Source organism: Protopterus annectens, chromosome 9.part0 (assembly GCF_019279795.1).
Source record: "Protopterus annectens isolate FY-2018-M chromosome 9.part0, PAN1.0, whole genome shotgun sequence".
Classification (NCBI taxonomy): Eukaryota; Metazoa; Chordata; order Ceratodontiformes; family Protopteridae; genus Protopterus; species Protopterus annectens.
This window is the reverse complement of record NC_056743.1, coordinates 1,669,697,302-1,669,709,837: the sequence shown is the minus strand read 5'-3', so window position 1 is coordinate 1,669,709,837 and position 12,536 is coordinate 1,669,697,302.

Below are 12,536 nucleotides of genomic sequence, written 5' to 3'. Positions count from 1 at the left end.
CCAAAACTAGCCTTTTCAGTTTTAAATTTTTTTTTTTCTTAATACCCTCTTTGCTTATTTTAACAGTTTAAGAAAAAAAAAAAAACGGGGTTTGCTGCAATTTTTTTTAAAGTTTTTTTACGGGTTTTTTTTAAACGTTTACCTGATCGAAAATGAATCGAAAATCTGTGTTTGTTTGTTTAATTTAAATTTTGAGGCTGCCCACTAAAGTGTGCTCACCTGTGTAACTGATTTATTGCTGCCTTCTATATTTCTCACTGTTTTCTATCTAAAAAAAAAAAAAAAAATAATCCTTGTTTTCCTGCCTCTCCTCGACTAGTTTAGACCAGTTTACCAGTTTACAGGCTTTGCTGTATTCTGGGCTTTGGTGTAGTTCCTGTGTTGTCCATTACCTTACTTGGATAAGAGGGAAGTTTATTTGTTCACCAGCGGGAGTGGGGAGCCTTGAGCAGCCTATCTGTCCCTGAAGGAAGTGACCTCAGCACAAGAGCTGTAGTAATTGGTTGTTTTCGTCCATTTCTAGTTCTTTTCAAGTTCCCTGTTTAAAATCCACCTCAGAGCATTTTTTTCTGGCTATACTACTCACAGACTGCTCCACGTGGTCCTGTAGAGTGGTCCTAGCTACAGAGAACTGAGAAAAGCGACTACTTTCCAGATTTAAGTATTTTTTTCTGTTTATTACTTGGAATATCTTCTCTTGCTTATTTTTAACAAGCCTATAATGTTTTTTTTTAACTGTTTGCTGCATTTTCTAGTATCTGCACTTAAAAGTTTACCTGGTTGAAAATTAATTGAAAATCTGTGTTTGTTTGTTTAATTTACCTACTAAGGCTGCCCACTAAAGTGTGCTAGCCTGTGTAACTGATTTATTGCTGCCTTCTGTATTTCTGAGTGTTTTCTATCTAAAAACAACAAAAAAAAAACAAAAAATAATCCTTGTTTTCCCGCCTCTCCTCAACTAGTTTAGACCAGTTTACAGGCTTTGCTGTATTCTGGGCTGTGGTGTAGCTCCTGTGTTGTCCATTACCTTACTTGGATAAGAGGGAAGTTTCTTTGCTCACCAGTGGGAGTGGGGAGCCTTGAGCAGCCTATCTGTCCCTGAAGGAAGTGACCTCAGCACAAGAGCTGTAGTAATTGGTTGTTTTGGACCATTTCTAGCTATTTTCAAGTTCCCTGGTTAAAATCCGCCACAGAGCATTTATTTCTGGCTATACTACTCAGAGACAGCTCCACGTGGTCCTGCAGATTGGTCCTAGCTACAGAGAACTGAGAAAAGCAACTACTTTCCAGATTTAAATATTTTTTTCTGTTTTTTACTTGGAATACTTTCTCTTGCTTATTTTAAACAAGCTTATACTGTTTTTTTAGCTGTTTGCTGCATTTTATAGTATCTGCACTTAGTTTACCTGGTCGAAAATTAATCAAAAATCTGTGTTTGTTTGTTTAATTTAACTATTGAGGCTGCCCACTAAAGTGTACTAGCCTGTGTAACTGATTTATGGCTGCCTTCTGTTTTTCTGAGTATTTTCTATCTAAAAACAAAAAAAACAAAAAATAATCCTTATTTTCCCACCTCTCCTCGACTAGTTTAGACCAGTTTACAGGTATTGCTGTATTCTGGCTGTGGTGTAGTTCCTGTATTGTCCATTACCTAACTTGGATAAGAGGGAAGTTTCTTTGCTCACCAGTGGGAGTGGGGAGCCTTGAGCAGCCTATCTGTCCCTGAAGGAAGTGACCTCAGCACAAGAGCTGTAGTAATTGGTTGTTTTGGACCATTTCTAGCTCTTTTCAAGTTCCCTGTTTAAAATCCGCCTCAGAGCATTTTTTTCTGTATATACTACTCAGCGACATCTCTATGTGGTCCTGCAGAGTGGTCCTAGCTACAGAGAACTGAGAAAAGCAACTACTTTCCAGATTATAGTATTTTTTTCTGTTTTTTTACTTGGAATACCTTCTCTTGCTTATTTTAAACAAGCTTATACTGTTTTTTTAACAGTTTGCTCCAGTTTATAGTATCTGCACTTAAAAGTTTACCTGGTCGAAAATTAATCGAAAATCTGTGTTTGTTTAATTTAACTATTGAGGCTGCCCACTAAAGTGTGCTAGCCTGTGTAACTGATTTATTTCTGCCTTCTCTATTTCTGAGTGTTTTCTATCTAAAAACAAAAAAAAACAAAAAAATAATCCTTTTTTCCCGCCTCTCCTCGACTAGTTTAGACCAGTTTACAGGCTTTGCTGTATTCCGGGCTGTGGTGTAGTTCCTGTGTTGTCCATTACCTTACCTGGATAAGAGGGAAGTTTCTTTGCTCACCAGTGGGAGTCGGGAGCCTTGAGCAGCCTATCTGTCCCTGAAGGAAGTGACCTCAGAACAAGAGCTGTAGTAATTGGTTGTTTTGGACCATTTCTAGCTATTTTCAAGTTCCCTGTTTAAAATCCACCTCAGAGCATTTTTTTCTGGCTATACTACTCAGAGACAGCTCCACGTGGTCCTGCAGAGTGGTCCTAGCTACAGAGAACTGAGAAAAGCGACTACTTTCCAGATTTAAATATTTTTTTCTGTTTTTTACTTGGAATACCTTCTCTTGCTTATTTTAAACAAGCTTATACTGTTTTTTTAGCTGTTTGCTGCATTTTATAGTATCTGCACTTAAAAGTTTACCTGGTCGAAAATTAATCAAAAATCTGTGTTTGTTTGTTTAACTATTGAGGCTGCCCACTAAAGTGTGCAAGCCCGTGTAACTGATTTATTGCTGCCTTCTGTATTTCTGAGTGTTTTCTATCTAAAAACAAAAAAAACAAAAAAAAAATCCTTATTTTCCTGCCTCTCCTCGACTAGTTTAGACTAGTTTACAGGCTTTGCTGTATTCTGGGCTGTGGTGTAGTTCCTGTGTTGTCCATTACCTTACTTGGATAAGAGGGAAGTTTATTTGCTCACCAGTGGGAGTGGGGAGCCTTGAGCAGCCTATCTGTTCCTGAAGGAAGTGACCTCAGCACAAGAGCTGTAGTAATTGGTTGTTTTGGACCATTTCTAGCTGTTTCCAAGTTCTCTGTTTAAAATCTGCCTCAGAGCATTTTTTTTGGCTATACTACTAAGAGACAGCTCCATGTGGTCCTGCAGAGTGGTCCTAGCTACAGAGAACTGAGAAAAGCGACTACTTTCCAGATTTAATTTTTTTTTCTGTTTTTTACTTGGAATACCTTCTCTTGCTTATTTTAAACAAGCTTATACTGTTTTTTAACTGTTTGCTGCATTTTATAGTATCTGCATTTAAAAGTTTACCTGGTCAAAAATTAATTGAAAATCTGTGCTTGTTTGTTTAATTTAACTATTGAGGCTGCCCACTAAAGTGTGCTAGCCTGTGTAACTGATTTATTGCTGCCTTCTATATTTCTGAGTGTTTTCTATCTAAAAACAAACAAAAAAAAATAATCCTTGTTTTCCCGCCTCTCCTCGACTAGTTTAGACCAGTTTACAGACTTTGCTGTATTCTTGGCTATGGTGTAGTTCCTGTGTTGTCTATTACCTTACTTGGATAAGAGGGAAGTTTCTTTGCTCACCAGTGGGAGTGGGGAGCCTTGAGCAGCCTATCTGTCCCTGAAGGAAGTGACCTCAGCACAAAAGCTGTAGTAATTGGTTGTTTTGGACCATTTCTAGCTCTTTTCAAGTTCCCTATTTAAAATCCGCCTCAGAGCGTTTTTTTTTTTGTGGCTATACTACTCAGAGACAGCTCCATGTGGTCCTGTAGAGTGGTCCTAGCTACAGAAAACTGAGAAAAGCGACTACTTTCCAGATTTAAGTATTTTTTTCTGTTTTTTACTTGGAATCCCTTCTCTTGCTTATTTTAAACAAGCTTATACTGTTTTTTAACTGTTTGCTGCATTTTATAGTATCTGCACTTAAAAGTTTACCTGGTCGAAAATTAATCAAAAATCTGTGTTTGTTTAATTTAACTATAGAGGTTGCCCACTAAAGTCTGCTAGCCTGTGTAACTGATTTATTGCTGCCTTCTGTATTTCTGAGTATTTTCTATCTAAAAACAAAAAAACAAAAAAAAAATCCTTGTTTTCCCGCCTCTCCTCGACTAGTTTAGACCAGTTTACAGGCTTTGCTGTATTCTGGGCTGTGGTGCAGTTCCTGTGTTGTCCATTACCTTACTTGGATAAGAGGGAAGTTTCTTTGCTCACCAGTGGGAGTGGGGAGCCTTGAGCAGCCTATCTGTCCCTGAAGGAAGTGACCTCAGCACAAGAGCTGTAGTAATTGGTTGTTTTGGACCATTTCTAGCTCTTTTCAAGTTCCCTGTTTAAAATCTGCATCAGAGCATTCCTTTCTGGCTATACTACTCAGAGACAGCTCCACGTGGTCCTGTAGAGTGGTCCTAGCTACAGAGAACTGAGAAAAGCGACTACTTTCCAGATTTAAGTATTTTTTTCTGTTTATTAATTGGAATACCTTCTCTTGCTTATTTTAAACAAGATTATACTGTTTTTGAACTGTTTGCTGCATTTTATAGTATCTGCACTTAAAATTTTACCTGGTTGAAAATTAATCGAAAATCTGTGTTTGTTTGTTTAATTTAACTATTGAGGCTGCCCACTAAAGTGTGCTAGCCTGTGTAACTGATTTATTGCCGCCTTCTGTATTTCTGAGTATTTTCTATCTAAAAACAAAAAAATAATCCTTATTTTCCCGCCTCTCCTCGACTAGTTTAGACCACATTACAGGCTTTGCTGTATTCTGGGCTGTGGTGTAGTTCCTGTGTTGTCCATTACCTTACTTGGATAAGAGGGAAGTTTCTTTGCTCACCAGTGGAAGTGGGGAGCATTGAGCAGCCTATCTGTCCCTGAAGGAAGTGACCTCAGCACAAGAGCTGTAGTAATTGGTTGTTTTGGACCATTTCTAGCTCTTTTCAAGTTCCCTGTTTAAAATCCGCATTAGCACGGCTTTGAGCGATTGTGCGCATAGAACAGGGTTAAACTTTTCCTGGCTCCACCAAGTGTGCTCTTCAAATTTTCCCTTAGAAAGCTCTACTCTTAGAATAACCAGTCTACTCGTTATATTATAAGCATAGCACTTGTTCTCTAAGCTACTCTTCTAAGCAAGCACTCTCAAACTCAAGTAGCACTACATCCACCTACCACCCCAACCACTTCCCTTAAAGGCACAGCACTCTCTTAAAATATTCTAGCATGTCGAGTGGTAGATTGTTAGCATCTTCTCCTGCTCAGCTGGGTAATCTGGGAATCTTGAGACAATGCTATAATTGTCTCATGTACACAGACAACCCTCTCCTCCTCCCAACAAACACAAATACATGTGAGAGATGCAACTATATAGCCAAACTGGAGGCTGAACTCTCTCAACTCAGGACTGGCAAGACCAGACAGGAGGAGAAGGTAACCACACACACAACAAACCCAGTCACACATAGACCTTCCCCAACTGCAAATCAAGCACATAATTACACAAAAACATACTCAGAGGCTCTATTAAAAAACTTACCAAAACAACAGAGGCACCCAAAGCACACACACAAAAATCCACCACCTCAAAACATAACACATGCAACACATACTTCAATAAATTAGTGTGTCAATAAATCACAGCCCTTAAGGCCAAACACTATGCCTGATACACTAGTGATAGGTGACTCTATAGTCAGACACACTGACGTCCCACTTACCAGGCTGAGTAAGGAGAGGGTAATGGTAAGCTGCTTATTGGGGGCTAGGATCTGCCATATAACACACGCACTCAGGTCACTCAAAAGCACATGCAAATATGACTCCGTCATTGTCCATGCCGGCGTGAATGACCTGAGACGTACCTCCTTGGACTACATGAAAAGAGACATTGAGGAGCTTTCTGATTATGTAGCCCAGGCTGGTATGACCCTAACCCTGAGCAGCATCCTGCCCTCACCAAGAATGATGCCACAATACAAAGACAAGATGATCAACTTTAATAATTGGCTCAATTACTGGTGTCATTCTAGGGGGATCCAATGTCTGTCTGCTTGGGATGACATGCTGCACAAGCCACCCTGCTTCGCAAGGGACGGCTTGCACCTGTCACCACTGGGCTTCTTGATATTGGCTAATGCTCTTGCCACCCACATAGTGCCTTTTTTAGGCAAGGCTCAAAAGATGAACCCAGTTCCTTAGAAAACAAAAATGGAAAAAAATTAAGGGTAATGCTGCTCAACGCCAGAAGTCTAAATCTCAAGATGCAGGCTCTCGAAGCACTCCTCAGTATGGAGAATATTGATGTCTGTGCTGTAACCGAGACCTGGTTCAAGGTTCCTGAGAGCACCCCAGTGCTACCAGGCTTTACCTCGTATCATGCTTTTAGCCCCAAAACCCAGGCCGAACCACAAAGGGAGAGGGAGTGTCCATATTCATCAAGGATATCCACACCTCTAGGTTAGTGGCAACTCATGAAGCATCGGAGACCATCCAGGTGCAGCTAACCATAGGCAAAACTGCTATACAACTGGTTGCATGTTACAGACCACCCTCCCAATCTCAAGAACCCCACTCAACCTTCCTGAAGACATTGGAAGATATGAATGTCTCACAAAATACCATCATATTGGGAGACTTCAACTACCCTAACATAGACTGGGTGCACTATTCTAGCCCTAACACCCTAGCCCAAAGGTTCCTGGCATTCATAAACTCAAATGCAATGGAACAGCTAGTCATCTCTCCCACAAGGGCGGATAATATACTAGACCTGATCATCACAAACATGGGTACAAAATGCTCCACACTCATAAACTCAAATGCAATGGAACAGCTAGTCACCTCTCCCACAAGGGGGGATAATATACTAGACCTGACCATCACAAACATGGGGACAAAATGCTCCACACTGGAAGTATTGCCCTCACTGGTGAGATCTGACCACAAACTAATCACCCTGGATATACATTTACCACCTCCACCCCCAGCACAAAAGACTACAGTGAGAAACTTCTCAAAAGCCGACTTTACACTTCTCAAGACTGAGATGGTATCATTTAAGCCCTCAGGGGCAATGGAAACCACACCCCACAATGCTGAATCCTACACAAATGCTTTCTACGGACATCTCCAAGAATGCATGGATCATGCAATCCCAAATAAAAGCAAGACCCTCTCCACCAAAGGAAAGCATCATGTCTGGTGGACCCCAGCCATAAACAAATTGTATAACAAAAGAAGGAAGCTACTGCAAGACAGAGCAAAATCCCATAAAGGGAAGGCATCTCTGATCAGCACTAGTAGAAAGCTACATTCTCTCATAAAAATATCCAAGGCCAACTTTGAGAGAAAAATCGCCAAGGACACTAAAGATAACCACAAGGCATTCTTCAGTTATGTTAGAAACCTGGGCAGAAACACTCAGATATGCTCAGAGTTAGTACACAATGACAAAAAATTTACCGAACCCACAGATATTGCCAACATTCTGGCAGACAGGTTCAGTGCAAATTTCTCTCCTCCCTCACCTCCAAAAGAAGAAATACTCATCCCAGCTGAATGTAACCTCCCTGTCATCTCTGATGTCGAGGTGAAAACCGCCCACAACAAAGCAAAAACACGGCATCTATGGGACCTGATGGTATCCCGGCTGCGTGATACGTGAACTCAAGAGGAGCTAAACCGGCATATAAAAATGTTATTTAACCTTAGCCTTACTACAGGATATGTACCTGAACACTGGCGTACAGCAACAGTGGTACCACTCCACAAGGGAGGCTCCACTACAGACCCTGGGAACTACCGCCCCATAAGCTTGACCAGCCTGGTTTGCAAAGATATGGAAAGAATTATTATGGAACTCATAAACAATGACATTGGGGACCTACAGACACTTGAGCCCACCCAGTTCAGCTTTGTAAAAGGTAGATCCTGCCTTTTGAACCTGGTTGACTTTTTCAAAACAGTCACTAGAGCCATTGATGAGGGCAGGGCAGTCCATACAGCCTACCTGGAACTGGCTAAAGCCTTCGACACAATACCCCACTCGGGGATCATAGAAAAGCTAAACAGCTTAAAAGTAAATCCATATGTCACAAGATGGGTTGCAAACTGGCTAAAGAACAGAACCCATAAAGTCAGGATTGCAGGAGCCATGTCAGACTCAAAGCCAGTCACAAGTGGTGTCCCACAGGGCTCTGTCCTGGGACTCCTCTTGTTCAGCATTTACTTCTCAGATGTGAAAGCAAGCATGGGAGGGTTGTGGCTGACAAAGTTTGCAGATGACTGCAAACTAGGCACCATAGTCGATACACCAGCTGACACATACATCCTACAGAAAGGCCTCACCGAAATGGACAACTGGTGCCGGAATCACGACCTTAAACTGAATGCCAAGAAATGCATAGTCATCCCCTTTGGGAAAAACAAAATACCCACAAATTATCACATAGACAGTAACCCAATGAGTACCAAAAAAGTAATCAGAGACCTGGGGACCCAAGTTGATAGTGACCTCTCATTTGACACCCACATTGCCAAAGTGGTTAGAAAGACTTTCTACCTTGCCCACCTTATCATGAAGGGGTTCACATCCAGATCAAAGGAGGTCATCGTGCCCCTGTACTCCTCCCTTATCAGGCCAATGATTGAGTACAATGCCCCTTTTGGTATGTACCTCACCTGGCACTTACAACAGCTGGAGAGACCCCAGAAGTACCTCACCAAGAGGATCAAGGGTTTCCAACATATGTCATATGCTGCCAGGCTAAAGAAACTCCAGCTCTATTCAGTAGCATACCGCCTGCTCAGTGGTGATCTGTGCCTGACATACAAGGCCATGTCCAACCAGGAATTGATGGACATGCTCCACCTCAAAAAATCAAAATCCATAAGAACCACGAGAGACAAAGATTTAAACCTCAGTACAAACACGAATAGAACATGCTTGAGGGACAGATTCATAACTCAGAGGCTTCCCATACTCTGGAACAAAATCCCAGTCCATGTTAGGCAGAGCCCCTCACTGACTCTCTTCAAGAGAAATCTTGACGAGTGGATGGGAGATCGTAGGTTTGCCCCGGGGGTCACCCCTGTATCACTACTTAACAGAGGCACAGTAAACTAATTTTAATAAGTAAAGGGGTCTTCAATGTGTCACTACTAGACAAAGGTACAGTATTCTAAATTTATTCTATACACCTTAGTACCACTACATGGGGTGGCGAAAGCCACATCTCTAGGGCTAGGCTTGCAAATGCCTCAGGGCAGATAGCCTAGTACTAAACTATGAAACTATGAAACTGTTGTTGCCAGATGTGTGGCAGCATGCTTAGTATGACCTTTCAGTATTTTGTTGTCAGACATGGGCTTTGTTTCTCTATATGTGGGAGCATGCCCAGTATGACCTTCTGTATTGGATGTGCAAATCCATTCCAGGTAGGTTCTACTCCAGTGCAGGCATTTCTGTTCTACACCTACAGCTAGTAACCTGTTTCTAAAGGATATCTGTAGATCAGTTGAAAATACGGAGTCACAATGGGCAAAGGATAGTGGGATACTGTAACTAATTGTGTCTGTGCTGCTTCTGCTACATGGTTTTGGTGTTAGCAGAGATATTCAGACATATGTACTGTTTTACACTGTGATGTTTTATGTTATCAACTGCTGACAGGTATACATATTTGCTTGCAGTAATTTCCTGGAGAATACAAGATGAATGAAGCTGTGTCTAGTATTGTGGTCTGCAGCCTACATATTCTTGCACACTCATGCCATTATGGAGGGGTAGCTGCAGACACTTGCTAATGGTTCTGTGTAAATTGTCCAGCTCCTTGGTACTGTTGTGGTTGAGGATCCCATATCCTGCTGTGGCCATACCTCACAGCTGTACAGATTCACATAGGTTACTCAGAGGCAGGGCTCATATTTCTGGTCATTACCCTTTCACATTGTGGTTTATGAGCAGGTTTGTAGCCATCCATTCCTGTATTTGCAGACAGGTTTAGTATGTGCAAACATCTGAGTTTCAGACATCACACACTCCATGGCATCCATGCTTCTACGCCCCTCTGTTATTCTATCCTCTTCCGAACATTATGCAAACATTATCTGATAAGTATCCCTATAGTTATCACTTCATCCCAGCAGTATTTAGGGGTTGGCCCACAGTTCATGCAGTAGGACATGGTGGGCATGCTACTGAGATTTGTCAACATGGCCTTGCATTTGTGTTCTGTGGACTGTCTTATGTTGTTATTTGGGAGTCCATAAGAAAACATACATTGACAATATGAGTGATACACAGGCCTTTGACAGATGACTGTAGGACATTTGGAAGTGATCCAGGCCATCTGTAGCAAGCCAGTGCATTGTGTCACTCCTACAGTCCCAGGCTGCAAGGCAGTATATTACCCCTGGGGTGACAGGGTAGGTGTGTAAGGTGTTAATATCAATAGTTTCTGTCCTTATTGATCCATTAGTGTAGATGCTGGCAGGGTGCTCCTTACAGCTAGGGACACACCTGCATTGGGACACCTCTTCAGCATGCTGCATTCTGTGGCTATTCTCATACAGAGGTGGGGGTCATATTGTACTCATTCCCAACAGCAGGGATAAGACCTGTGAGGTACCTGTGGCTGATGAAGTGGTGAGCTGGGTGCATGTGTGCTATGGAAGTTACTTGCAGCTGACTCACAGATATACATGGGGCATTCCACTTATGCTGGCTTGTGCAAGGACATCAGCAGTTTCTCAATACTTCATACCTGTGCTTTTTGTGGTCTGCCAGTGTTTGGCCAGACTACATCAGTATTCCATACTACACAGCCAACTAATGTGCTGCTAACTAACCTGTATGTATAATTTCAAAGGTGTGTCCATTTGATAGTAACATTTTATACACTCTCTGTCTAGGGTACTTCCACCTGTGTACTGTTTGTATGTCTAGGCCCGCATTCATGACATGTCCATCTTTCAGATGGTGACAGATATTACATCTGAACAATTAGTATGAATTACTGCTGGATTGTGTCTTGCTGGGATGCATTGTGTTTGGCACTGCAGTTGTGAGAACTTGGCCCTGTCATCAGCAGTACTGGCCATTGGCCACCAGGACACAACCCTCCATGCTTACATGCTGACCACTCTCACACAATATACAACACACAACAACCTAACATACAGAGCCCTGCATATTGCACACGTGCTACAATCTATACCGCTACTTTGGCCAGCTCAGGTAATCTGTGCTCCACTGTTATTATACTTACAGAAACATGTTACTACATTTCTACATAGGATTGTGGGGGAGGGGGGGGCACCTGACAACTGTAAACATTTGCTATGACTGTACTGGTATTTCAGGTACTCCATTTCATTCTGTAGTCTAACCTTTCATGCAGACTAGAGGCATATCAGAGTACTACAGTTTTTAGGTTTTATTGACCTACATTTTGGTTTCAGACTTCTTACTCTTCAGAACTAACATCCCACTGCCTGACCTTCTGTAGTCCATCTGTGTAAGTCTGGAGGGGGGGCTGTTCTCCATAGCCATCAGTCAGAGGCCTTGTCACAGCCTTTCTTTGTGTTTGAATACATCTGTCCTGCTGGCTAAGACTGTTGTTGGGTATGTGAGCCTCACTGACATGCATGTGCGTGTTCTATGGACACACATTTGGCCCACCACATGTCCTGCAGTGAATTTTGTCACCTTGTCTAGTACTACCTACTATGTTGACACCATTATTTGTTAAGGATTTCCTGCTGCCGATTTAGGTGTCTACTATCTGCTGCCATCCCATTCAACCACCCGATTCCCTAACATGCTCACAGCCATACCATAGATACAGGTAGCAGAACATACTACTACATTTAGCAATTGATAGTGAGCGTGACTTACCTCGTGGCTGTGCCAGTATTGAGGTTGGTGCTGGAGGGCTGACTAAGTCGGATGCACATAGTACACTCCCTATGCACGGTTAAGCACAGGTAGTGTCATGTTTGGCATCACTTTTACTGTATGTGCGACTTGAAATGAGGTGTCATTCCCTGGGTTCCTACCATGTAAGTGTATGTGTTGCCTCTTTATCAAGGCCTGGGCATACTGGGCACACCTCCTATTGCTACTGGGGCAGGCAAAGGTTGTTCCTCCTCTGAGTCACTCTATGCCTGTGCTGGCCTTGGCAATGGTGGGAGGCTGTGTGGCCCTGCCCCATGCTGTTCCTACAGCAGCTGTTTCCACAGGATCATATTGTGTAGCGTGGCACATACTATGACAATTTAGGTACATGTAGTTGGTGAGTACTTCAAGGCTAAACCGGATATGTCCAGATACCGGAACCGTGACCTGAGCATCCCAAACACACACTCTATTATGATTCTGGTCTGTGCGTGTGACTCATTATGGAGTTCTTGTTTGGGTGTGTGTGCATTTCTGATGAGTGTCATCAGCCATGGCTCCAGTGCGTGACCAGCATCCCCCACTAAGTGGCCATTTGGGATGTCCCCATTGGCAAATCTCTGGTACAGCTGCATCATATGCCAGATGTGGGAGTTGTGATAGCTTCCAGGGTCGC